The 27993-nt window shown below is 43.3% G+C and overlaps 1 protein-coding gene across 2 annotated transcripts in view; it reads left to right on the top strand.

Moving 5' to 3' along the window:
* SGMS1 (sphingomyelin synthase 1) overlaps window positions 1–27993 on the top strand; it is a 278326-nt gene that overhangs the window by 122515 nt on the left and 127818 nt on the right. The window contains exon 4 of one of the 2 annotated variants that reach the window (XM_057308559.1): window positions 15192–15233. The gene's annotated coding sequence lies outside the window, so the exon portion shown is untranslated. Of the gene's footprint in view, window positions 1–15191; window positions 15234–21498; window positions 21605–27993 lie in introns of those variants that run through there. The other variant, XM_048219012.2, reaches the window with a different exon arrangement.

The raw sequence follows: 27993 nt of genomic DNA, 5'->3' as shown, positions 1-27993 counted from the left end.
ACTTTTTGGCCTGATTTTTATGGATGAGGACACCGAAGAGGTTAAGCTGAACACATTGGGGCTCAGAGTTCCTAAGTGTAGGGCCAGGATATGAACGTGGGCAGTTTCTCCAAGTCCCCATTGTGGCATCATAGAAAGAACCCTGGGAGGTAGATGACTGTATTTCCAGTTCACCTGCGAGGAGCTTGAGGTTCAGAATGAAATGATGTAACCACAGGTCATTGAAGGGCACCCAGCTCCTGAGAAACCATGTGGTCTGAAACCCGGATTCCTCAGTGTTGCTCACAGTTGTTATTTACGGTGGGACTGCCTGTGTGGGCTTGTCCCACATACTTGAGGCCATGGGGCCTCTCTGGACCTCACTCACTGGCTGCCAGTAGGCACCCCAATGATGGTGCCACCCCAGGACACCCCCGCATGTTTCTAATGCCTTCTACTAGACGTCATGTTTACATTTCTTAATTTTAAGCTTGTCTCATACTGTTATACTACATTGTCTTCCACAGTAATTTTTTAATCAACAGTAATCAAACTTGACTTTGCTTATAATTTGGAATAGTTAGAATAATTGAAATAATTGTAAATGCAAATCATTTCAATACAGAATCAGAGAGATCGCATCTCATCTGGCTTCTTATTTTACAGATCACACACACACACACACCCAGAGGCACGGAGATGGCAAAGAATAAATTGGCCGCTGACTGGACTCACCCTCTGTGGACGTGGGGACCGTTTCTTCTCATTAGCAGTTCGCTTTGGGCAAGTGCATTTGAGTGAGCTGTGTTTATTTTCTAATGAGTGGTTTTTGACCTTTCCAAGGAAGACATTTGGAGGGTTGATGTGATTGAACTGAAACAGTGTACCATGCAAAAGCAGGACGGGTTTGTGGCGATTTTGCAAACGTTACTTCGAACGTGGTCTTTCCTTTAAACAGTTGAACAACACTGACGGCACTGGGGGCTTGTGATGAGACTTGTCCCTTTTACCCCAGCAGATGTTCATGTAGGCTGCCCCAGAATTTAAGTGGAACAAAAGGCAGGTTAAGTTTTCTCACGTTTACTAATCCCGATGACTCCCATCAGGATTTTTGGAGAATGAAAAATGGTATTGTTTGAAGACATGCACTCGTTCAGAGAATTTATTGTATCCCTGTCGCGTGGCAGATAGAATTTTAAGTTCTGTGGATGAATTGGGTATAGATTTTGGCTGTTGTTTATGGTACTGATGATATTTATGCCCTTTCTGTATTCTCAATAAAATATAATTTTAAAAGATCACTTGTTGACCGCCCCTTAGGTCACTCGACAAATGTTGTGTTCTGTGTATAGGAACAGCGTTAGAGGTTTGTTCTGGTAAACGTACCCTCTCTTCCCCTGATGGTATGGCCCTCATTCATTTCCTGGTATGCCTATAGAATTTGAAATGTGTTTTTTAAGAACACATTTAATGAAGAAGTTGATTCATTATGCAAGGAAGGTCATCAGATGATTCCATCTTTTTTAAAAAGCATCTTTAATCTTGCGGAGTTGATTTGGCCTCAGATTTGGGTCATGTTGAAATCATTAGCAAAACGACAGACAACCTACTGAATCGGAGAGGATATTTGCAGATCATATATCCAATAAAGAGTCAGTATCCAAAATATATAAAGAACTTACACAACTTACTATCCAAAAAACGAACAACCTGATTGAAAAATGAGCAAAAGACTTGAATAGACATTCTTTTTTCCCCAAAGAAGACATACAGATGCCCAACAGATACATGAAAAGATGTTTAAAATCATTCATCATCAGGGAAATGCAAATCAAAACACAATGAGATGTATCACCTATGTACCTGTCAGAATGGCTACTATCAAAAAGACAGAAATAACAAATGTTACTGAGGATGTGGAGAGAAGGGAACCCTCGTTACCCTGTTGGTGGGAATGTAAATTGGTGCAGCCACTGGAGGTTCTGCAAAAAATTAAAACGAACTATCATATGATCCAGTAATTCCCCTTCTGGGTATTTATCTGAAGAAATTGAAAAACCCCAATTTGAAGAGCTATCTGCATCCCTGTCTTTACTGCAGCATTGTCTGCAGTAGCCTAGATATGGAAGCAACCTACGTGCCCATCAGTAAATGAATGGATAAAGGAGATTTGGTGTTTACGTGTATGCATGCGCGTGCGTGCGTGCGTGCACACATACACAATACACACGGGAATATTACTCAGCCATAAAAAACATTTTGCCGTTTGCTTACGATATGAATAGGCCTTGGGAGTATTATGCTAAGGAAAATAAGTCAAAGACAAACACTGTATGATTTCACTTACATGTGGAATCTAAAATATAAAACTGAACACACAAAACAAAACGGAAACAGACTCCTAGGTAAAAGACACAAATTGTTGATTACCAGCAGGGCGGGGGCTGGGGGGATGGGAGAAATAGGTGAAGGGGATTCAGAGGTCAACTGCCAGTTATAAATAAGTCATGGGATATAACGGACGGCATAGAGAATATAGTCAAGAATATTGTCATAACTTTGTATGGTAACAGGGTAAGTAGATTTAGTGTGGGAATCATTTCATAATGTAGGAGAATATTGAATCACTATGATGTACACCAAAAAAAAAAAAAGCAAGAAAAAAAAATTGGATTGTGGTTAATCAGTTAAGCCACAGAACTTGAGGAAACTGATAAATCCAGAAATGTCTTCTGGTGAATGATGGGAAAGAATTTGCAGGTGTTGGAATAAACCTTCTCTAGATGCCCTTACACAAATTTGGAGGTGTTGAGGGATATGCGTTTCTTACTGACTGTGGGAAAGGAAAGTTGAAACTGTTGATATGGATCTTTCATTACTAATTCATAAATCGGAGAGGTTGTTTTGAAATCACCCAAGTCCTAGTAACAGGAAAATAATTCTCCTCCTCCTCCTTGTATGGTGACTGGGAGTGTGACTTGGGAAAAGTCTGTTTGAATCAGTAACTCCCTTTGGAGACACTTCAACTGATTGAGAGCTATTTCATGCCTTTTTTACTTTCATGACGGAAAGACCACTGATTAAAAAGCTTGCTATTGGAGAACTCTTAAGAAATAAAACCGACGAAACAGCAGATTTAGGGCACCTAGAGTTATTCATCCTGATTTGTGTACCTGCTATTACACCCGTAGCAATGGCATATCCCGGTTATCAGCGTTCTTAACGATGACCTTGACTCACGAGGATCATGTGAAATTTGGTTCTGCGGATTGTTGTTAAAAAAAAAACTAGGAAAGAATCCAAGAAATATATTTAAAGAAGGTGTTTAGGATACAATGTGGATGAAAACAAGTTATAAAATAGTACACATATACATCCTTCATTTGGTAAAACCAACCATGGTTCCAAAATTTATGGCATACCTGAGTAACTCTTACAAGAAAATAAATTTTATTAGAATTTGGGGGAAAACCTAAGTCTCCACTAAGCAGTGACTTGACCATCTTTCATAATAGGAGGGGGCGGGGCAAAGGTGTTGAAGAATATTTTAATAGTTTAGTAGCCTGGAAATGTCCATATGTTGTGACCAGAAAAATAATTGTGAAACCGTGTGTGTAGTCCTGAACTTATAAAACAAATGAATTTATTAAGTAAATACATAAAAAGTATATATAAAAAGTATACACACTATACAAAAATATGCAAGAAATATACAAAAATTATACCGAAGGGTAAAAAGTTTTCATTTAACTCTGTATATACATTAGTGGATCAGAGATTCCTGTCTTCCTCAAAAAGGACTGGAAAGAAGTATTTCAAAGTGGTGAGTGCTCCTGATCAAGGGCCAGGGTTATTGGTCATTTTTCTTGTCTGTGCATATTTTTTTTTTTTAAGATTTTATTTATTTATGTGACAGAGACACAGCCAGTGAGAGAGGGAACACAAGCAGGGGGAGAGGGAGGGAAAGAAGCAGGCTCCCAGCAGAGGAGCCCGATGTGGGACTCGATCCTGGAACGCCGGGATCACGCCCTGAGCCGAAGGCAGACGCTTAACGACTGCGCTACCCAGGCGCCCCTATTTTTGTTTTCTAATAGCATTCAGAGAACGTCTAGGGGCTCCTGGGTGGCGTAGTCTGTTAAGCGTCTGACTCTTGGTTTCAGCTCAGGTCTGATCTCAGGGTTGTGAGATCGAGCCCAACATGGGGCTCCGCTTGGGTTTCTCTTTCTCTCTCCCTCTGCCCTTCCCCCCCAAGCTCACTCTCGCTCTCTCCCTCCCTCTCTCTCTAATGTAATAAATAAATACATACATACATACATAAATACATAAATCTGTTAAGAAAAAGAACATCTAGTATTTTTTCAAACGGGAAAGGTAGAAAAACTGTAATGCATTAACAGAGATTTTCACCTACTAAAAGAGAAGAAATTCAGCCCAGGAAGTCACTTTTCTTTGATCTGGTCAGCTAAGCCTCATTATATTGTTTGATAACTGAGCCATTTGAGGATTTTTGTCTTAACCTGGGCCTCCTAAGGGAGGTGCTGCTTTGTAGCCTGTGGTCATTAGACTTCAGTGATGCAAACTTAAGACACCAGGGCTGTGAGTGGTTGTTCAGGTGCTCAGGTTACCCCCAGGGGGTGAGGCCCCCTGTGGTCTTTGTATATGGCTGGCCTGGATGGACACTTAGCCTTTGGCTGAGGAATACACTCAGTAGAAGAAACTCAAGAGCCAAGCTAAGTGAATCATTTTCACTAGGATAGGGATTTCCAAGCTGTAGTCTTTGGGGTTCTGAGAAGCAAGAGACAGCGCATCACCACAGCCTTTTCTTGGAGAGTCTCTGTGTGCATTAGCATTTTCAGGGTTCTGAGAAATTCTGGAGCAAAGAAACAGACCATTGCAGCCAGAGAAGGGTATTTAGTGGAATTCCACTGACATTTAGGAGTGGAGAGCCGGGCGGATGGGCCCTGATGGAAAGAGTAGGCACTGAAGAGGAGGAGATTTTTCTGGTCAAGGGGGTGCCTGTACAGATCTGGGAGTGACCTAAAAGTTTTGAGTTCTCCATACCTAAGGATGTGGTTTCAAGGGGGTAGTTTTCCATGTGCATGAAGCTTTCAGTGGTTTCCCCAACACGTTGTGGTAGCCTTGAAAAGTGTGTTTAAATCATGTTTTGTAAATTACATAAATTCCTATTTTAAGTCTTAGTAGGAGACTCGTTACTTGCAGGAATCTTTGTGATTTCTACTGTGTAAATCCTATGTGTAATGTATTTTCATGCGTCAGGGTTATTTATATCGAGAAGCCATTGACTTTAGTTCATGGGTTTTCTTATAGCATTTAGAAAAATGAATGACACAGTTAACCTCCTATTCACTGTGTCTATAAAGTGGAATCATTTGGCCCTGTTTTCTGCTTGATGTCTGTAGTTCTTTGTTTAAAGAAGTTCTTTGTTTAAAGTAGAGAACCCCAGACCCCTGTTTTGGGGAGTTTAAAGGCTCTGAGAATTAAGTAATCGTGGCTACGTGCATGTGCCTTGTTTTGCTAATATTGCTGGGCAGCTCTTTAGCTCAGAAAACTTCAGTGCAAGGGCAACAGATTAGGACCAAGATTATTATTTTTTTCTGAATAAATGGAGTTGCTTCACTTTTAGGTTGTGTGTTCTACCTGTCTTCATTGCATAGCTCTGGCTGTAATTTTAGCTATGTTTTTACACACACACACACATACACAATTGCACACACACACACACACACACCATCTACTACATGCATTGACTTGGATTTTGTTTATATTATATCCATTAAGAAGTGGATGCATGATGTACGTCTGTGCAGTTGGAATTCAAGGCTTCACGTCACTTGTCACGTACTGATGTACATAACAGACCGAGAATGTAACTTGCTTTACTGGGGAAATTACCTTGATGGCATTGGCATTTGTATATGATCCCTGTATCACTTTGTCCGAATTGTAAGGATCTGGCTTCCAAATAGCATGGACCAGTTACTTCGTAGCATAGTGAGTTATTCTGTTACTAGTTACTGTGAATACTTTTCTAGATGTTTATTTTTTTAAAAGATTTTATTTTTATTTGAGAGACAGAGAAAGCGAGAGAGCAGCAGAGGGAGAAGGAGAGGGGGAAGCAGGCTACCTGATGTGGGGCTCGATCCCAGGATGCTGAGATCATGACCTGAGCTGAAGGCACATGCTTAACGGACTGAGTCACCCAGGGGCCCCTTTTCTAGATGTTTATAATGGAACAATGTTTAAAATGGATCATCACTGCTAAAGAATAATTTTCAAAAAGTTAAAAATGTGTTTCATGTAGATGTAAAATGAACATGTAGGTTTTTTAACTCAATGAGGAAATTAAAGGAAAATCGCAGGAACTAGGAAAAAAAGGAATGATTTTATTAATAGATAACAAAACTGGTTAGAAAAAGAGCAGTACAAAGTACTTTTTTGGGTTATCTTTTCTTTCTGGCAGAAGTCAAGTCTTACTTGCATTGCTGTGGACAAGATTATTTGGAACTCCCGCCAGTTGTAGAGAGTTGTGAACTAGACGGTGGGTCAGAGGCTCATAGCCCTGTCGACTGGGATGGCCCCCAGTGGGCCCACTGCGCAATGTCTAACGTGCTGTTGAAGGGATGCCTAGGAACTTCTCTTGTTCCTTTCAAAGTCTTGGACATTTTTTTCTGACATAATTCTAAAACTACTTTTTGAGCAGTTTCATTGGTTGAATGCTTACAGTTTTAGACCCTGAGACAAATGCCCTTTTTTTTTTTTAATTAATGATTTTTTTATTATATTATGTTAGTCACCATACAGTACATCCCCGGTTTCCAATGTAAAGCTCGATGATTCATTAGTTGACAAATGCCCTTCTAATTTGTTAAAAGCTGTGTGATGAGATAGGTATTTAAGATAGGTATTTGGATTTCCAGTGTCTGGTTTTAGTACCATGTCCCCCCACCACTACCCCATCCCAGTGGAATATTGAAAATATGGTTAAGGTGGTAGCACTATTTCTGATATAAATATTCTCGCTAATGACTAAGCAAATACTACTCTCTCTGCTTCTTAGTTTCTTTAAGGGAAAGGTGGGGCATTGTATCATTGGATATTTTAAATGAAAAACAGAGCAACTGAAAACAGCATGAAAAATTCCAATACTCTTTGTATATACAGCCAAAATGGGACAGCCTGGAAAGCGGTACCTTTTAGGAAGTTTTATAGAAAAATTTATTAATTCAAATTAATTGGATGAGAAGTCATCATGTGACAGTGCAGATAGTAAAGAATGTTTCCCGCACTGCCCGCACACTGCCCCCAGTAGAGCCCTCCTTGGTCGAAAAGGGGCCTGTTGATTCACCAGGTGCTGCCTGTGCTGAGGTTAAAGGCCACAGAGAACTTAGAGACCCTTGTCCAAAGTGGCCTTATTTTCTAGCTGAGAAACCTGTAGTCCAGAGGAGAGAGGAACTCGAATAAACCTGCATTTCCTTAAGAAGGGGCCTCAGGTTCTTTACCAAGTGATGTGAGCTGTTTGATCTAAAAGAAGGTGGTTTTGGGGCACCTGGGTGGTACGGTTGGTTGAGCGTCTGTCTTCGGCTGGGGTCATGATCTCAGGGTCCTGGGATGGAGCCCCATGTCCGGCTCCCTGCTCAGCGGGGAGTCCACTTCTACTCTGCCCCTCCCCCCTCCCCACTGTTCGTGCTGTCTCTCAAATAGATAAATCTTAAAAAAAAAAATAAAAGGTGGTTTTTTTCCACCTGCACGCGTCCATAGCACGTTCTTCCCCACAAGTTTAACGTCTGTGACCATCATGAGCTCTGTCGGCGGTGATCTGCTGGTTGTGGAAACCAGGGCAGGCTCATCCTGGGTCGGTCTGCACGTCCCATGACAGACTTGGCCCAGGGCACTTGCCCTGACTCTAAGCGGCCCTCTTGGCCTTGTACCCCACCATCTAACTAGCGACTTCCTTTAGGGTTTCTGGAGTCCAGGTTTTGAGGCAGACATCTGATTGGCTGGCCCTATCTTTTTCGGTTCCTGGCCAGCCTATGAGCGGCTGCCTTGTGGTCAGGTGTTCTTGCAGGCCCAATCCGCTGTGGCTGTTTGTATGGAGCTGTATCACGTGGCAGAGTCCCCGGAAGTTGGGCTGCGCAGACGCCCTGATGCGGGCCCACCAACATCCGCCTTGAGAGAAGTAGGTGATTCTCAGCCAGAAGCGTTTCCCATGATCTGCTTTGGAACTGGAGTTAATAGGTTTATCTGTTTCTATATTGGAGTAGATTGGGGATTTCTTCTTAGTCCATCTTGTATTCTTATCAGTCAGCTCAATTTTGCTTCTTTTGGGAACAGGAAAGACCGCTTCTGTGACTGGCAGAGTTTGTCACGGCGGCTTGGTTTGCCGGTCACGGCGGCTTAGTTTGCCGGTCCCTGCTGAAGTTTCTTCTGAAGTCCTAACGCTGCTTCAAAGTGTTTAAAAAGGAAATTAGAATGTTCTCATTGTTCTGAGTTCCTTTAATTTTCATTAAATATTTATTCTCAATATCTAAAAAGAAACAAGATTCTAACGGCGAGGCATTCGGATTTGTTTTTAAAGTGTGTTTATGCAATTGCCGGCCTGCATATGCTCCGTGTTTGGGATACTGATTCCGCGGGCCGGGTCCCCCGGGACCAGCCAGGAGGGCCCCTGGCTGCCCGCAGGATAGAAATCGCACACCAGCCAGCAGGGTTTATTGAAGGTATAGAGAGAGTGCAGGTCCAGACAGAGCCTCAGAAAGGAGAAGAGGGAGTCCGGTCCTAGCTTGGGGTCGGGTTTTGTGGAGGATCGTGGTCTGGTGTACGTGTCCCCTCAGGCATCCAGGAACCATGAGAACAAAGAGGAGGGCCCACGTGTTACTCCTTGGAGCCAGGGGTCTTGGCATGGAGATGTCTAGCTCTGTGGCTGGAATTCGCATATGACAGCTTTCCTGGTCCTTCTGTAGATGTATCTGTTCTTGAGAAATCACTGACTCCTGGCCCCTCACGAGGAGGACATGCACTATTTGCACCACGCTGTGTGTGTAAAGTGGGGGTGCAAGTCCTAGAAGCAGGCAAAGGAGCAAAGGGCAGGTTTTTGTGGAGTCCTTCAGTTCCTCTATGTCCGTATGACATAACCTCTGCTTATGAGACTTTCTGACTAGTTGGGGAGATGGTGTTTCAAAGGGAGGCTTTTGGGACCACAGTGGATGAGACCTTGTTGAGATAGTTTTTTAAAAGGATTATAGCTTTTGATCCTTCCGTAATTAAAACTTTTCTTGATAGTGACATACAACTGTGTAAAGGTGGTTTTAATGAAAGGTAAATTATAGTCAGGTATTAGATGGGAGTAATTACCAATCCAGAATTTACTAGGTACACATGTGATATTTTGAGAACAGTGCTTTTGCTAAGTAAAAGAAAGATCATGTGGAAAATTCCTGTATTATCGTAAATATGTTGATTTTCGTTGTTCTATTTGAGCCCGGTGGTGGGCATGATTGGCAGTGAGGGAGCAGGGAGGGGAAGGACATTAGAGAGAACTCCAGAGTCAAACATTTAACAACGAACAGATCTTTTGAAGATAGGTCGTACTCCAGTTTTGAAAATGGTGATTCAGAGAGCAAAGTAAAGGTGGGTGAACTGACCTGAGAAATTTGATTTGAGAAAAACATGATAGGATTTTGTGGGTGATTATCGATGTCTGCCTCAGGTACTGAGAGCGTGCTAGGCTTTTGCCCTCAAGGAGCTGTGCTTAAGTAACATTTGAGGAAGATTCTGTTGGCACATCTTTGGGCAGCGTTTTAGTAACCTCCAGACCCTGCTCCAATAAAGCAGGGCAGGGCTTTGCTGATACCAGGACCTGCTACGTCAGAAAATTCTTTCTTCATTTTGTGAGTGAGCACAAGTTCTAGGCGCCCGAGACTCTCCTGGGCAGCCTTCGAGAGGGAAAATCGGGATAGATTTTCTGTTTTGGGTGGGAGCAGGAGTACCCAAAGATTTAATTATTGTAAAAAATACTCCTTTCGTTTGAAAGACCCTTTTCTGTGTCCCATACACCCCTGTAGTAGTAGTAACAAGAAGACATTCGCCAGTCTCACAGGCTGGTTTGAGGGATTAGAACGAGATACGTGGAATGGCCGGAAATGTTGCCTGGCCCCAGGTGGGGAAGCGCTTGTGTCGGTTGATGTTATTTGCCTTCCTGGTATCACTTGGCGCACAGAAGTGTAAATAGTGCAATGGGTTTTCCTTCTGGCTGAACTGCGTGAGCTCCTTCAGAGAAGCTGCTCTTGGATCTCCGTGTGATCCCACTCAGGAAAGGTTTGCTGAATGCTGGGAGAAAAGGTACTTTTCTTCTTCCTTCTGAGGAAGACACTTACCTCCTCTTTGGGGAAGGGGAGGAGGGGTGATTTTAGCCTGAGGTCACACTCAGGTCTTCAAGGATTAGCTTCTGGGCCGTGGTAACCATTGTGCTTTGTTCCCATTAATTTCCCCCATCACTTCCTGGAGTATGGTTGCTTTCATTCTTTGTCATCTTTCAGAATGACTAGCACCTTGTATTTCTCTAAAAATGCCCCCCCCCCATCAAATGCTCTCCTTTGGCTCCCACATTTTAGTGGGTTGCAGTTTGCAAACCTGTCCTTTTCTTCCAGATGAACCTGTTCCTCCAAACTCCCCTATTCAAACGCGCTTTACAGAAGAGAAGAGAAGGGAAAGCCCTTTGAGAGGCAAGTTGGGAAGTTGCCAGGGTTGTTAATGGATGACTTTTTTGTGGTTTGTGTTTTCTTTTACACTCCAGTGAACGGCTCAGAGACAGCTCCGGCTTCCCTGGAGAAGCATGATGTCCTGCCCATTGAAGCAAGGGCTGAGGGGAGGAGACGTCCAACTCCCTCTTGGTGCTAGTCTTTAAATCTGGAAAAAGTAGGAATGCGGTGCAGTGAGGGGCAGATGAAGGCTTTCCTGGAGTGTAATCCCACGTCGTTCTCCCTGGTGAAGAGGGTGATACCAGCCGCCAGCAAAAGGCAGCCTGGTGGGGTCTGCAGGTGCGCGAGGCACCTTCTGGTTACGTAAACTTGACTTGATGCCTGGGGCCGGCACTGCCTCTGAATCCCTCCCTCCTGAGAGACTGCTGAGGTTCTTCTCCAAGCCGAGAAACCGTGCAATTAAACTGTGTGTTGAGCGTTAGAGATTAGGAAGAAAGCACTGCTTTGTACTTTGGATTTTGTAGTCTCAGACCAAGATTTATTTGCTGTTTATGAGTGAGACTGAGAAAAACTGTGATGGTCTTTACTATTCTAATAAAGTGTAATTTTAATGGAAAAATGTAATAAAAATAGAAGAGTATAATTAAATTGATCTTGTGCTGTTACTGGTCTCCGTATTATTCTTGTCTAATTACACACCATCTTCCCCCTGAGAAGAAACAACTGAATTATAATTACAGAGTTTGGGCCGGGGCTGCCAACCTTGAAGCGTGCCCGCTGCTGTTTCCGGTCACGTGTCCGTGGTGGACAATGGCAGGTGATTTCAGCGTCGTCTCCGCAGGTTGTCCCGTGGGCAGCATCTTTCTCCCAGTCTCTCAGGCTGGCCTCCAAGATGGAGCCACTCCAGGAGGAAGTGATAAGCTTTGAGAGGACTGGCCCTGCAAATACAAGTCTGTAAAGTGGGAGCTGGCCATGCCTTGCAGAATGTCATGAACTTGAATCTTTTCCTTCCTCAGCCTTGCTTCTTTGAGCCTTCTGCTCCAGTGTGGTTTTTCTTGAGAGCAGGTCAGCAGTAGGAAACACATAAGGTGTGTCTTGCCACCCAGCATTAGTGAATAAGGGAAGGCTACCTTATTCTTTTTTTTTTTTTTAAAGATTTTATTTATTTATTCGACAGAGATAGAGACAGCCAGCGAGAGAGGGAACACAAGCCGGGGGAGTGGGAAAGGAAGAAGGTGGCTCATAGCGGAGGAGCCTGATGTGGGGCTCGATCCCATAATGCCGGGATCACGCCCTGAGCCGAAGGCACACGCTTAACCGCTGTGCCACCCAGGCGCCCCAAGGCTACCTTATTCTGTCCCCTCTCCCCCCAGTATTCATCTGCCTGTCACTGCGTTAACGTCTGTGAAGAGTCTTGTTTTACTACACTCGGTCGCAACTGAAGGGTAGAGCCACAGCCCTACCTGTGTAATTTGGATAACCCCCCCCCCCCCCAGATGCTTTACTGTGCAAGGTGAGCACAGTTACCTGGCTTACTCACAAGTCCCAGAAAGAACCCCCCCCCCCCCCCGGTGTTTCTTCAGGGCATGTGTCTGTGTGGAATGAAGCCTACAGCTTTGTTGTGCCCTCCTTGTGCCGGATCCCATATGCAGAAGATCCCCTGAGAGCTCTCAGCCGCTTGAACCATTAGCTTCTCCAGGCCTATTTTTGTTTCTGTCCTCAAGCTGCTTGTTATCATGACATTACCCCATCTCACAGGAGGAAGGCATGCCTGTACCCTTTACTCAGGACATATCAGAAGCAATTTGAAACCAGGAAATAGTGAAAGAATCATTAAGTGATTTTGAATTGAACAGCAGGCTTGGTTGCTTTCATCTGGGAGCCAGAACTGTGCTGTGTCTTTGGTACCCTGTAGACTTGATGGGAACTCTTTCCTTCTTCCTTGCACTGTGACCTTGGACAGGTTTGCAAGCTTGGACAAGCTACCTAATCTCTCTGGGTCCAGGGTCTGCGTTGATTGACTGGGGATCCTAAGGCCTATCCCGCTTTGCAGGGTTCTCCTAGGATTAAATGTAAAGGCATTTAATTCATTTACATATGGTGTCTGCCGGTCCTAGCTATAGTCGTTGACATTATTTGTGCTTCCCAGTGAGAATGCAGGAAGGCCCTTTGAGCGACATGCCTGTAGGCGAGTACATCCCATAGAGCCTTATATCCAGTCTTCTTGGATGTTGTCTTTCCTCTGCCTCTTCAAGTAGCAGGACAGAAAATTCTCCTTTTGAACTGTGTTCCCTGCTTTTTGAAAGTATCTACGATTGAATTAAATATTCATGCAGGTATGGCATGTCGTTTGAAGGTGGCATTATCCTAGGTTTCTCGGTAATTTTCTGGTGGCGATTTGCCTCTGCGTCTGTGACTTTTTTCTGATGGACATCATGTTCTTTTGATTTCCCCCGCTGCAGTGGGAAAAGCATACAGAGCATAAAACAAATTAACATGACAGAAATTACACCTTGTGAAGTGTATGGATTTCTTTTGAAACCTCTCCTTTGAGGCACAGAAAGATAAGTGGGCCGACTTTACAAGTGACAGAACTAGTCAACTTTCTGGTAATTCAGAAGACTTTCGTGGACTGTGAATTACTTGGTTCTTTCCCTTTAAATGATTCATGAGCAGGAACCATACAATATACTCTGTATCTGATTAGCCTGGCCTTTTTTCTGTGAACATTTTCCTTTTGGTTTTCTGGTGTCTCCAGCCCTGCATAGAAGCTGTGAAGAGAAACGGCTTTGGGGGCGTCTGAGTGGCTCAATCGGTTAAGCATCTCCCTTCAGCTCAGGTTATGATCTCAGGGTCCTGGGATCGAGCCCCATGCTTAGTGGGGAGTCTGTTTCTCCCTCTCCCTCTGCTGCTCCCCCTGCTTGTGCTCTCTCTCTCTCTCTCAAAGAAATAAAATCTTTAGGAAAAAAAGGGAGGAATAGTTTTGCCTCCCCTGCTGTTTAGCTTGGGGAATCGCCCTTACTCACTCTGAGACGCAGCATCCTTCTCTGTCTGCAGGCTTCAGAGCAATTGGAAGATCAAATGAGTTGATGTGTCAGTACCTTAGTCTAGTTTTTAGCACAGACTTGTTTGGTTATTACCTGTTTTTTCATAGGTGTTTTTGTACCTATGGAAAGGAGATCCAATCTCCCACCTCCCTTCCCTCAGCTCCCCTTCCTTCATCTAACTGCCAGAGGGACATTCATCTATTTATATCATAAAATAGCTTCTGTGTCCTGCAGTCTCTAGAGATCTTGCAGGTTGACCTCAAACAACCATCCAGTCAGCCAAAACATTATCCTCAGACGTGTCCACATCTTTCTGAGATAGTCTCTCCTTGTAGTCAGTGACTACTTGCTTCTCTCTTCCCAAAGCATTTTATTTTGGTCCAGATACAGGGATTCATGGACTCTCAGGCAGATGCCTAGATAACAGTACCTTGCCCAACAGGCAAAACTAATGTGTGATATTTGAAAGGGCGACAGTGACTTTTGGGGAGAGCGGTGGCTGCATGTGTGTTCGCTTTAGGTAAATTAAGTGAGCCACTCAAGATTTCTGTATTTTTCTGTATGCGGGTAATACAGATGTTAATTAATTTTTTAAAAAGGTAACTTCTGGGGCGCCTGGGTGGCTCAGTCGGTTAAGCGTCTGCCTTCAGCTCAGGTCATGATCTCAGGGTGCTGGGATTGAGCCCTAGTCCGGCTCCCTGCTTCTCTGTCTGCCTCTGCCCCTTCCCCTGCTCGTGTGCGTGCTCCCTCTCTCTCTCTCTCTCTCTCTGAAATAAATAAATAATCTTAAAAAAATGAAACGGTAATTTTCCCCTCTTTCTGCAGATACCATAATTCACACACGTAGTGGAAGGGCGATAGCTCATTCCTAATGAAATTCAGTGAGGAAGCGAGTCTAAGCCTCTGAGGGGGCGTGCATCCAAGACGACTTAGAAGCCCTTTGATCATACACATTTGCACATAGATGGTCTGTAGATGGTCCGCTTGCTAGTGTTGTATTTGGTAAAAAATGAAGATTTAAACAGGTTGCTACCCTTTTACCCTGTAGTTGTAATTCTTATAGTTTGAAAAATGATTCATTCTTACTTCTTTATCTTTCTCTGTATCAACAGTTAGCAAATTATTTGCCTGACTGGAGAAGAGATCATTGATAAAAGTGTATGATTTAAACCTCACGCTATACCATTAGGTATACAAGGTGTACGTCAGGTGTACAAGCGTTTAGTAGCCATGGATTTGCGTGCTTCTGCGTGGCTTTGCCTGATGAGGTTGACTCTGTGCACCGTGACAGCCAGAAATCAGCTGGGAAGTGGAAAAGAACAGTTTTTGCTGTGGATAGAGAACAAGAAGTAAACAGTAGTTACCCTGGATTTTAGGTTTTTTCTTAGAAACAGCTCATTTTCTTATACGCAGTTCATTACATTTTAATTTACTTATTTTCTTCTAGGTTGGAAGGAAGATTGTTGCAGACAAAAGCAACATGATTCAGGTAAATGGATTTTTAATTTCTTTATGTACCTGCTATGCTTGGTTTCTGTTTCCCATGTTTTCCCACTGAGAAGAACTAAAAAAACCCCAATTTTTGTGGCCAAGTTGAATATATAAAGAATGTTCTGGGTATGTAGAGGTAATAGCCAAACGCCTACTTACACCATTTAATTAATTTAGTCACATATTGTATATTTAATAATCATGTATTTCTATCAAACAGCATTATAACTCATGCTGTTTCCTACCTCAGAGTCATTTTCTTCCCAGTCGTTACACACGTATCTGACGTCAGTGTCTCTGTTATTGGTCACATTTTTGAAGCCCCCAGTAGCATGTTCCAGAGCACGTTACCGTTTTAGTTGTTTGCAGTGCAGCACACTTGGAATCCGTGTGTGGTGCTATAATTGGAAGCTTTACTCCAGGCTGTAAGTAACCATGTGCCCAGTGTGAGCACAGCTGTTATTTTGGAGATCTCCACCGGGTGACGGTTTTAGGTTGGCTTTGTTAAATATTCTTGCTTGCTTGCTTCCATCTATTCATTCATGTATTTCATTAGTTTTGAGGTAATTACATGGACATTGTTTATAATCGAGATAGAGCTATAACAGGGATGCTTGGGTGGTTCAGTTGGTTAAATGTCTGACTCTTGATTTTGGCTCAGATCATGATCTCGGGGTTGGGAGATCGGGCCCCGCGTTGGGCTCCTCGCGCAGCGTGGAGTCTGCTTGGGATTCTCTCTCCCCCTCTCCCTCTGCTTCTCCTCCCGCTCATGTTCTTTCTCTCTCGAATAAATAAATAAATCTTTAAAAGAAAGCATAATCCTATAATAGCCACCCCCTGTTCCTTCGGTGCCAATACTCCTTTGCCTGGAAGAGTCCTTTCCAGCTCTTTTCCTTATATTCTCTCGCATTTGCCTATTTCCAAATAGTACACCATATGCCGTAAGTGCCGTTTATTGGTCTCTTTTAAAATTTTAGACTTATGTATTGATTTCCTGCTAAGGGTTTAGCACTCAGTATGTGCTGCTGCCTCCTGTCTCCATTTCGTGGGTATCCTCATGTTATATTGTGCGGATACATTAATGTTTAATGTTTGCTTTATTATGACTGTGTTTTGTTTGTGGCTGAGCTTTGTAACATTTATGTTGCAATGTCTCAGGCCGCTCTGCTTCCCAGTGGTTGTGTGTGATCTCCTTTGTTTCTCTGGAAGACGTTTGACTCTTCCTTATCCCCAGAAAGCTGAAATTTCCAGTTGGGACATTGGTCTTATGATCTTTTGATGTCAGTGGTCCTTTCAATTCTGAAACTCATGCCCTTCAATTTGGGAAATTTTCTTTTGCTACTTCTTGGATAATTTCCTTTCCACTCTTTTTTTTCTTTCCTGTGAGCTTGTTAGTTGAGATTTGGACCCACTGGTTTGATTCTCTCATTTTCTTATGTTCTTTTCTGAACTATTTTCTTTTTCTTTTTCTTCTTCTTCTTTTTTTTTTTAAGATTTTATTTATTTGACAGACAGCACAAGCCAGGGGAGTGGCAGGGAGAGGGAGAGGGAGAGGGAGAAGCAGGCTTCCTGCTGTGTAGGGAGCCCTACATGGGGCTCGATCCCGGGACCCTGGGATCATGACCTGAGCTAAAGGCAGACGCTTAACCTACTGAGCCACCCAGGTGCCCCTTCTGAACTATTTTCCATCTCCGTGTGTTTTTGTTCTTCTTAGAGATTTTCCTATTACTGTTGAACCTTTAATATCTGCCAGCATGTTTTAATTTTTATTGGCCTCTGAAGATTTTATTTTTAAAAATAGGATCCTGTTCTTGTTCCATGAGAATAAGGATGGTTTGTCTGGCTCTACCAGCTGCAGTAAAGATCTGGGGCTCTAATTACCTTCCCTTTTCTTTTTTGCTTAAAACAACAGAGAAGTTTTTGACCTTATAGTTCTGCAGGTCAGAAGTCTGATGGTTCTCACTGGGCCACTGTCAAGGTGTCTACCCGGTTGTGTTCCATTCTGGTGGCTGTAGAGGAAAATGCGTTCCGTACCTTGATGTAGCTTCTAGAGGCTGGCTGCCTTCCTTGGCTGTTGGTCCCCTTCCAGGTAGGGGCCTCTTTAAATGAGCAGGTCAAATACTTATTGCATACTGCATTACTCTGACCTCTTCTGCCTCCTTCTTTCACTCTTTAGGAGTCTTGTGATTACATTGGACCCACCTAGATAATCCAGAAAAATTTCCTCCCACCTTTTTTTTTTATTGTGGTAAAAACCCAAAGTATATAAAATTTTCCATTTTAACTATTTAGTCTAGTAGAGTAGTGTGAACTATATTGATATTGTTATTAACAGCAACAGGTCTCTACAACTTTTTCATCTTGCAAAACTGAAACTCTGTTCCCATTGATCGAGCTCCCTCTTCCTCCCTGCCCTTGCGGCTGGTATCCACCGTCCTACTCCCGATTTCTAAGAGTCTGACTGCTTTACATACCTCATGGAAGTGGAATCTTACATATTTGTCTTTGGGTGACAGGCTTCTCTTACTCAGCAGAATGTCCTCAAAGTTCATCTGTCTTGTAGCACATGACGGGATTTCCTCATTAAGACTGAGTATTAATACTCCATTTATGTCTGTACCACTTTTTCCATTCACCTGTTGATGGACATTCAGGTTGCTTCTAACTCTTGGCTGTTGTGAATAGTGCTGCAGGGAACCTGGGTGTGCAAATGCCCTTTTTTTAAAATTTATTTTTTATTTAAAAATTTTCCCCATATTTTATTCAACTGTAGTTAACACATAGTGTTCTGTTAGTTTCATGCGTACAATATACTGATTTGGCAATTCTGTACATCACCCCATGCTCATCACGACAGGTGCTTTCCTTCATCCCCCTCACCTGTTTCCCCATTCCCCCCATACCTCCCCTCTAGTGACCATCTGTGGGTTGTCTGGAGTTAAGATTTTGTTTGTCTCTCTTTTAGTTTCTCACTTGTTTTGTATCTTAAATTCCACATATGAGTGGAATCATGTAGTATTTGTCTTTCTCTGACTTATTTCACTTAGTGCTATACTCTCTGGCTCCATCCATGTCATTGCAAATGGCAAGAATTCATTCTTTTTTATGGCCGAGTAGTATTCCATTGTGTGTATACATATACCACATCTTCTTTATCCATTCAACAGTCAGTGGACCCTTGGGATTGCTGCCATGATTTGGCTGTTGTAAATAATGCTGCAGTAAACATATTGCGTGTATGCATGTATCTTTTTGAGTTCGTGTTCTTGTGTTCTTTGGGTAAATGCCTAGTAGTGCAATTGCTGGATCGTAGAGTAAGTTCTGTTTTTAACAGTGGCTGCTCCAGTTTGCATCCCCAGCAACAGTGCGCGAGGGTTCCCCTTCCTCCACTTCTTCACCAACACCTTGTTTCCTTCCTTCCCTCCTTCGAGGCCACTCTGACAGGTGTGAGCTGCTATCTCAGGTGGTATTGATTTTCATTTCCCCGATGATCAGTGATGCTGAGCACTTTTTATATCCCTATCGATCACCCCTATATCTTCTTTGGAGAAATGTCTCTTCAAGTCCTTTGCCTGTTTTTGTAATTGGGTTATTTGTTCTTTGGGTTGAGTTGTAGGAATTCTTTATGTATTCTGTGTATTAACCCCATTATTGTATATATAGTTTGCGAATATTTTCTCCCAGTGACAGGCAGCCTTGTGACGGACTGTTGCCATTTGTCTATTTTGCTTTTGTTGCCTGCACTTTTGGTGTCAGATCCAAGAAATCATAGCCAAACCCAGTGTCATGAAGCTTTCCTTCTGTGTTTTCTTCCAGCAGTTTTTAGTGTTAGGTCTTATGTGAAGGCCTCGAATCCATTTTGAGTTAATTTTTGTGCATGGTGTCAGGGAGGGGTCTAACTGCTCTTTATGCAGACTTTTAACCAGTCTCCCTCTTCCCAGCGCCTTCCTTCTCCTTCTGGGGAACCTCAGCCCCATTTCTTGAGCCTTTCAGGAGCAGTTGGCGGGCAGTGAGCTTCCAGCTAGCTCTGTTGGGCTCAGCAGTCATCTCTGCTTTCAGCTTCCAAAATGCCACTGATGTCTGTGGGCTGCTCTCATATACTTTTCTCCTTGTCCTTAGGACTGTTTTTTTCTCTCTTTACTACATTTTTAATTGTAGGGGGATTTCGAGGGAAGCAGAGATAAACAGCCCCATTGCATCAGTCATTTATTACTCCAAAATCCAGATTCCTCTTTTAAATGATACTAAATATCATTTATTTTTTATCATGATATTAAATTCCATTTAAAAAAGTAATCTGGATTTGGGGGCTTTTAAGAAATGATATCTCATAAACTCTATTGTTAGGATGTACCTCCAGAAATAAGTGTTCAGTCTATTCCTTTGCTTCCTTTTTTGTTAAAGCATGTAAGGCTAGCATTGATTGAAGTTACTTTCCCAAACGTTATTTTGTAATTCAAAATAAACAGATTTTTTTTGGTAATATGAGATCTTGAATATAAGATACCTGTTTCCTGAGGTATACTTTTCTTGTGGGTGGAAAATCCTTGATTTATCTTCAGGTGTCTACGCTGTATGTTGGTATCATCAGGAGATGATGTTCTTTTATGTAAATATATTTTACTCTGAAGCTTTAATTCAATACTCTTGAGCCAATGAAACGGCAAGCCTAATTTTTGTTAGTTTTTTTTAGTTAGCTTGTGACAGTAGCTTTCTTGGTCGTGTGCACATCTTCCTCAACTTACTGTGATGATAAACCCATCGTAAGTTTAAAGTATTATAAGTTGAAACACTCAATGCACTGAACAGCATAGCTCTCAGCCCAGCCTTCCTTAAACGTGTTCGAACACTGACATTAGCCTCCAGTTGGGGAAAATGAACTAACCCCAAGCTTGTTTTATAATAAAGTGTTGAATGAGTCATGTAATTTATTCAGTACTGTACTGAAAATGAAAACCAGCAGGGTTGTGTGGGTACAGAATGGCTGTAAGTTACCCTTGTGTCTCGCAGCTGCCTGGAAGCTGAGGCTTGATGCCGTCAGGATCATGAGAGAATACTCTACCGTGTATCACTAGACCAGGAAGAGATCAGAATTCAAAGTATGGCTTCTACTGAATGTGTATTGCTTTTGCACTATCGTAAAGTCAAGAAGTTGTAACTTAAACCATCGTAACCCGGAGACCACCTATATTTGGTTACTTACAGGTGTAGCCCTGTTTCTCACAGACAGGATAGGAGAGGGTAATTGGGGGACGGCCTTAGGCTCTGACAAGGTCATCAGGGCTGTTAAGAGTGGTTTCTTTTGGACCAAGAATTGTTTCCTCACAAAGTTAATTCTGTTGGGTAGTCTCAAGATATCTGCCACCCTGTTTGGTACTGGCTGTAGGATTTTTGCCCTGGGGTCTAAGGATGGGCTTCAGAGAGTTGAAGGTCTTTCTTAAATTTGCGTGGTGTCAGAATAGCCTTCGCTGTCCTCAGCTAGTCGGTGACGTAAGGCTTATGTGATCCTGAAAAGGGTTGAGGACCTACTTCTAATAGATGGTTCTAGAGAGGAGAAAATAGAATGCTGTTGATTAAATACGATTACAATAAGGTGCCCTGTGCGAGCTGCCGTTAGATGGCACATTCTTGCGCGTGGAAGTACCGACAGCTGTCGATGAGGGACTGCATGAAGATGCTCTTTGTGCTTTGTCAGAGGCAAAACATCTCCAGCTTCCTGGTTATGCAGAAGCCCGTTTACACTTATGTAACCAGCAGAGCTGTCATTCGTGAGCGTAATGGTTTCCCATCAGAGAAGTGACCACCTTTCTTCGACTTGTAAAGAGGGTAACACCAGTTACCCTTTGTTTTCATACTGAAGTTGATGCAGTTAATTTGTGAAAATCAGTTATTTGTTGACAAAGAATGTAGATAAACTGATAAAAAGAGAAATGCCTCTATGACATAGAGAGTTACAGACTTGAGTTTTTAATTAAGAAAAGATGGGATTTAATGTTATGTATATTTTTGGCAAAAAAAAAAAAAAAAAGCTTTAATAAACAGGAAGAAAGGAAAGAGGAGGGTGGGAAGTTGGGGAAGGCCAGTTGTGAATTTTTTGTTTCCAGTCTAACCCTTCTGTGTGTTCACTTCTAGTGACGTGGCCTTGGCTGATAAGGTGTCTCTCAGCTTTAGCGTTTTATGGTTCCATTTTCACGGTGGCTAAGCTTAAGTTGCTCCTTTATTCCAGGAACATCATTGAGATTTTTGGGGATTGTACAAAAGCATCTGGTTGGGAGCGTCATGAAGGAAGAGACAAGACCCTGCCCGAGGAAGCGTACATGAGAGTAACGTAGGAGCCCGTCGATAAATGCAGAACAGCAGCTGTGGGAGGTAGGTAACAGCCAGAGCCTGGGCTGACCCTGCCGTGGCCCTTTCTGCTGTCCCCTGTCAGCTGGAGCCGCAGAATGTCACTCACCTTCTGGCCTCAAGAGCAACTTAACTTGACCGAGGAGGGGGCTGTTGTTTTAACTCCTGGAGCAGCTCTGACGCAGCCTCTCCGGAGCCCTTCCTGTTCCCTGAAGGACAAGAAGGACCATAAAGACATCATGCAACTCTGGGCGGATCAGAGTGGTAACAAACTGTAGCCAGAGACCTGCCTGCCTTTGATTCTGGGAATGGGGTGGCCAGGATCTAAGCTCAGCGAGGGTGTGACCTTTGCATCGGCTTTATTTGTTCCTTCCTGGCTTTATGCTTACCCTGACTGATGCCCTGGCGGTCTTGAACTTTGACCTGCTTTGACAGGCCCTTCCCCCACAGTTATACTGTGAAGTGCTTACTTCATTTCCTTGCTATTAGTCTTTAATTCTTATCTCCTTAGTAGTGCTTATTGTCAAGGTCAGGGTTGCGCATTATTTCCTATCCCGTGACCTTCACTGGATGTCTTTTGATACGCTGGCACTTTTCTTATGGAATCGACCATGTCATGGATGTGTCACCTTGATCCTTAAAGTTTTTGTTTTCCTTTTAATCTACCAATCTAGAACACTAGAGATGTACGTGGGGCCAAGTATTTGTCTTTGATCATCACATCATCATGGGAACCTTAAACAAGTCCCCTTTCCTAGATGAGGATACTGAGGGTCCAAGTGGTTACAGGGCTGGCTGCGATTTCCCACAGTGCGCCTGGCAGACATGGTGTTCGGCAGTCCGTCTGTCTGTCTGTCTCACACTCTGCACTATGGAGACTGTCCCATGCTGTCTCCCCTTTTCGAAGCAGGATTTGAAAACTACCCTAATGCCTGTGGACTTATAACTCTTCTACTCTACTTTTTCCACCAGTGTCTGCTGCTTGTTTGCATTTCCTGGATTCTTGTTTGGTTTATAATCACACTTACAACATTGAATGAGCTTATTAAAATTTAATATTTTCAACAGTTATTGTTTCATAATTTTACTGAGTATATATTATCGGTCTGAGACAGGATGAAAGATGTCCCTTTTCTAACGTCGGCTCCCCTGTGTTCGTGGATAAGTTGTGAGTTGATGCCGAGGCACGTGTATGTGGAGGAGTGGGCTCACGTGTTTCTGATGCACCCGGGCTCCCAGAACCTTCCAGGACAGGGTTAGTGGAGGTGACGTAGCCGAGATACGCCGCTTTGCCGGAAGTCTTCTTGTGCAGTTCACAGAGGTATTTCGGAGCCCAGGTCCTTCAGAGTGTAGACCCATCTATTCAGGTGTGTGGTGTTGGCTGAGGGGTCACGTCTGTGTGCACAGCTGGGAAGTTGCCCCGGAGGCTGCGAGCTTGAAGTTTGAGTCAGTTTGAGAATAAATGGAATCCACTTTATTTTTCAGTAGTGGGCTACGTGATGTGAAAATCTGTGTATTTAGGCTTCTCAGATATTTTTATTTAGTTAGCAAACGCTCTGTATACCCATACATATTTTAAATCTTCACCAAAAGCCTGGGCGGTAGGTGTGGTCTGGCTTCTTGGAGCAGGACTCAGCTGTGGCTGTGACGTCAGGAAGCTTGCCTGGCCTTGGGCCGTCAGAGGCCAGTGGGGTCAGCACTTGAACCCAGAGTGGTTTGATTTCCCGGACACTGCTTTTGACAATGATCCTGCCTCACTGATCACACACCGCGGGGACGTTTATATGGCAGATGCGTCCAAGAGGTTTTTTTTATGCTTTGCCATTAATACAAGGGCAGCCCTACAACATATGGTTAAATAAGCCTCGTCCTCACAGATGTGGAGGTTTCTAGATGCTCCTGGTGCTCACGCTGGTGAGTCTGTGCCACATGGTTTACGGTGCACCGAGCCAGCCCTGAGTGGCTGGGAGCAGTGTCTGCTCTGGGCACCCGTCTCCCATGGGCCTGCTGCCCGTGGCAACGAGGTGCGAGTCCCCTGAGCAGAGGCATGAGCTTCCTTCTGTCCCTTCCGAAGCCATGGTGCCTGGAGTTTGGCCACACAGGTCAGGGCAGCTCCAGCGTTCATATAGGAATCCCCAAATATACGAAATCTGCAGACCTCAAAATTTCCGGTATATAGCAGCAATGTCGCTGTGAGTAAAATTTCTTCTTGTTCTAAAACGTACCTTTTCCCTGGTATTACACAAAGTTTGGTAAGCACTGAACACGTGCCAACAGCAAAGTACACACCATGACTCAGAGGGAGCCACTGATAAGGTTTGGTGCGGATGCTTCTAGGTTTTATTCTTATGAATGAGTACACCTCTTAACAAGTACAGAATTAGAATGATAGTGTTCTAGATCCATTTTTACTTTTATAACTTCATTGTTTTCCCCATGTTTCAAAATTTTCTTTTACAACATGCTGAAAAGTGGCTACAAAGTATTCTCTATGGGCAGTAGCAGAAATTATTCCACCCTGATATCTGATAGACCTGATCCTTACTCTGTTCAGTCAGTACCTCTCCAAGTTAGGCCACTGTGGTAGGACAGAGTATTAAAATAAACGTAATTGCCAAAAGTTTTCATATATCCTGTAAAATGACTAATGATGGTTAAGACTCGGTGATGAGAAAACCCGGGGAACGTCTGCCACATTATACAATGAACATGACTTGTAAGTTCCCGGGATGAATGCCCTGCGTAAAGGGAGCACGGGACGTTCTCTTTTGACCTGGATGCTTTGAAACCTGCTTTTCTTTCATTGAGGTGACCCACCTTTGTTTTTGGGTTTTTTTTGAGAGATAAAGAGAGAGAAGCTTGTGCATGAGCACGAGTGGGGGGGAGCAGAGGGAGAGGGACAAGCGGACTCCACACTTAGTGCGGAGCCCAGGGTAGGGCTCGATCCCACAACCCTCAGATCAAGACCTGAGCTGAGATCAAGGGTCGGACGCTTAACCCACTGAGCCACCCAGGTGCCCCAGAGGTGACCCACCTTTGACAAGTAACTAGTGTCTCCATACGTAGGTAAAACTTCTCGAATTCTGATTTGCAGATTTACACCCTTCTAGTTGCTTAATGTATTCAATGCTTCATGTACTAGTTACAAGTGAGCATCCCCCCCCCCTTTCTTTGGCTCTTTCATGTAGGTTAAACCCTAGGTCAGACAGCCGCACCAACCCGAGGAAGCCACAGGCCCCCTGAATGATGCTGCTTTTGCAGTTTCCTGGGAGACATTCCCAGTGTAGTGCCAGCATGGCTTGTGAACCAGAGAGCTCTGTGCTCCTCGGGATTGGAGTTCCCCAGCTGTGGTGCTCATAGCTGAGATGAACAGTTAGTTAGTAGAAGCCCTCCACCCAGAACAGGCTGACGTGAGGTGGGGACTGTAATGCATTGTTCCTTATTATTCTTCTCTTCCAGATGTTCTTATTAAGTTAAATTATCAGCATCACCATCATCACCATCACCATCCCCACCAGGCCACTGCTTTCCAGACCCGGTTCCTTATTGCCCTTGGGATTCCAGTGTGCCTGGGGGGCTGGGTTAGGACTAAGGGTAGAGGGACAAGGCCTTTGACCTCCTTACTGTCCCATCAACCCACAGCCCTGCTTTTGTATGTTTTATGTACTAAACTTGCACAATGCTTTGTTTAAAGAAAGGGCTCTTGCTTCAGGAAGGAAGGACTGAGAGTCACGATGGCATAGAGAACCTAGGGGAGGTTGACAAAGAGAAGGAAAATACACATTCACACAGTATTACTTCAGGTTTCCCTTCTGCCTGATATCTCCTGCAGGCACACCTTGCTTCTTGGGTTTGGACTTAACGTAATCCCTCCAGTTGGAATTCCCATAGACTGACCTGCTTAGAAATTCATGGTTTTCATAGATGTGCCTCAGAAGTTCCAAGGTTAGGAGAGACAGAGGGCTAGCCTTATAAGCATTGGTGGTGGAAGGTAACTTTAGGGATGGGGTCAGCAAAGGATGGTCATTATAACTTGTTAGGGGCCCTAGGAGACTGGTTTCTATGTTAGGGTTGATGTGGACAGTGGGAAGACGCTCTTGTCGTCAGAGTGATGCAGTGCGTGAGACTGAGCCTGACCGTTTGTGAAATCTTCATTACCTGTTTCTGTTTCCTTCTATGCCTTTGCTCACACTGCTCTGTGGAAGACTCGTTCTTTCCTTTTGTGTCTGCTTAACTCCCCTGTGATGTCCCAAGTCCAGTTTAAATAGCTCAGCTCTCTTTCTTTCTGGCTGCTTTAAAGATTCTGCTTTGTCTTTGGTGGTTGTGGTTTCTTCCATCTAAGAGGGGAGCTCTCTTTCCTTGCCTTCTCTTTTTCCTGATGATGACTTTCTGGATTTTCTGAGTCTGAAGATTGATATTAGGAAAGTCTTACCATTATTTATTAGAATAATGCCTCTTCCTCATTTCTTTATTCTTTTCTTCAACAAGAAACTCCGTAAGACATAGGTTAGACTTCCTCACTTCCCAGTCTGTGTCCCTTTTTTATTTTTGTTGTCTTTGTCCTTATGTGTACGATTTTGGACCGTGTCTTTGCTTTTGTCTTTTGGTTCACCATTTTCTTTTCAGTTTATTTTTAATCTGCTGTTTAGACTGTCCTTGAAAAAAAGGGATTTTTATACTTTTAAATTTTATGTATTTTTTTTTTTTTGTAACCCTACTGCTTTATCTCCAGAGCCTAGACAAAGGTACAACTCCTACTACATTGGTGCTCAGTAAATAATGTTTTTTTAATTTTTAAATTTTTAACCATTATTTTTGGTCCCTCCTGAAGTCAATGTGGTAATATTTTTTAAATAAAATTTTACTCCTTTTCAAACTTCCTTATTTATTGAGATACATTAAATCTGTTTATGTTGCCTTCCAGCATTTGAGTTCCAGTATATGACGTCTTTTCAGATCTGACTCATTTGCCTGTGTCGGCACTCACTGCTGGTGACGGATTTCCTTGCATGTTGATGATTTATGGACTGGGAGCTCATGTTCCTTGGAAGTTTTATCTGTGCAAGTTCTTTAAGGCCCAAATCGAAGTATTTATATTGGCTTCTGTCAGGTACCTGTAGTACCATCAGATCAATTCCCTGCTTGCAATTTTTTGAGTTTGGACCACAAATCCACAGAGTACTAGTTGCCGGTTATGAATTCTCAAGGGAGATTTTCCACCCCACCCCTCACCCCAAATATACTCACTTTAAAAAGAAATCACCCATATCCCGAGGCACAGTTGTGTGGGGTCCAGCTTAATGCAAGGACCTGTTCCACTCACAGCTGAGCGGTCTGGGTTTATGTCCTCTCCTGGTCCACGTAAGGATCGTGACGGAAGGTCAGTGTGAACGGGGTTCTGGTTTTGGCGCTTTCGTACTTCTGTCTCTTACTTTATTGTCACCTCACCAGTGCATTTAAAAAGATGTCGTATTTTCTTCTTCTTTTTAGTTACTTTTATTTGGGCAGGGGTGGTTTAAGGTGTCTGTTGTGTCATTCTGCAGAAAGGAAAGGTCTGGTTTCATTGCTTTGTTTTTAGTAGTGCTTGGTTTTGTTTTGTTTTTTAAGATTTTATTTATTTATTTCAGAGTGAGAAAAAGAGAAAGAGAGAGAGCGAGAGCACAAGCAGGGGGAGCAACAGGCAGAGGGAGAAGTAGACTCCCTGCTCAGCAGGGAGCCTTGTGCGGGACTCGATCCCAGGGCTCTGGGATCATGACCTGAGCTGAAGGCAGACGCTTAACCCACTGAGCCACCCTGGCACCTTTTAGTAGGTGCTTCTAACAGATGAAGTGGAAAGACATTTGGGGCAGAGCTCAAAAAATTACTAAAAACTTAGGTATAAGCCCAGTTTCTCCTTTTATTTTGGGTGTCTGCTCTGCACCGTTGGATTAGGTCACGAATGAGGTGGAGAATAATACCTTGTAATATACTTTCGGAGTTGGGTAGACCTTGATGTCTTTGAGACATTACTTCTTGAAATGATATTCATTTTTTGCTCATCGATTTAATGAGCTGTCTAATGTTTTACTGTATTATAGAATTTTACCCTTCCAAGTAAGCTTTGATCCCCGAGTAACTATGATATCCACCATGGGTCCTCCTGGTGATGTCCTGAGAGGCTCTGATACACGTCGATCCTTTTATTCAGCGTTATTTTGCTTGATTCTGAATTAGCGGAATATGATTTGTAAGTGAAAATAGTTGCAAGTAGTAGACTATGCCGGTGATGTGAACAAGAAATCAATCTCAAGAAGAAATTCTGAATGTTATGATTTCTGTACACAGTGCGCAGCTCTGCAGGATTGGGTTTAGGATTTGAAAGTTCAGTTGGCTCTGTACTGTTGGAGTAAACCTAGGCAGCAGTGTAGACGGCA

The sequence above is a fragment of the Ursus arctos genome, unplaced genomic scaffold (assembly GCF_023065955.2).
Source record: "Ursus arctos isolate Adak ecotype North America unplaced genomic scaffold, UrsArc2.0 scaffold_7, whole genome shotgun sequence".
In the NCBI taxonomy this organism is placed as follows: Eukaryota; Metazoa; Chordata; class Mammalia; order Carnivora; family Ursidae; genus Ursus; species Ursus arctos.
Note: the sequence above shows the minus strand (reverse complement) of the source record. Positions and strands in the feature narration are given on the sequence as shown.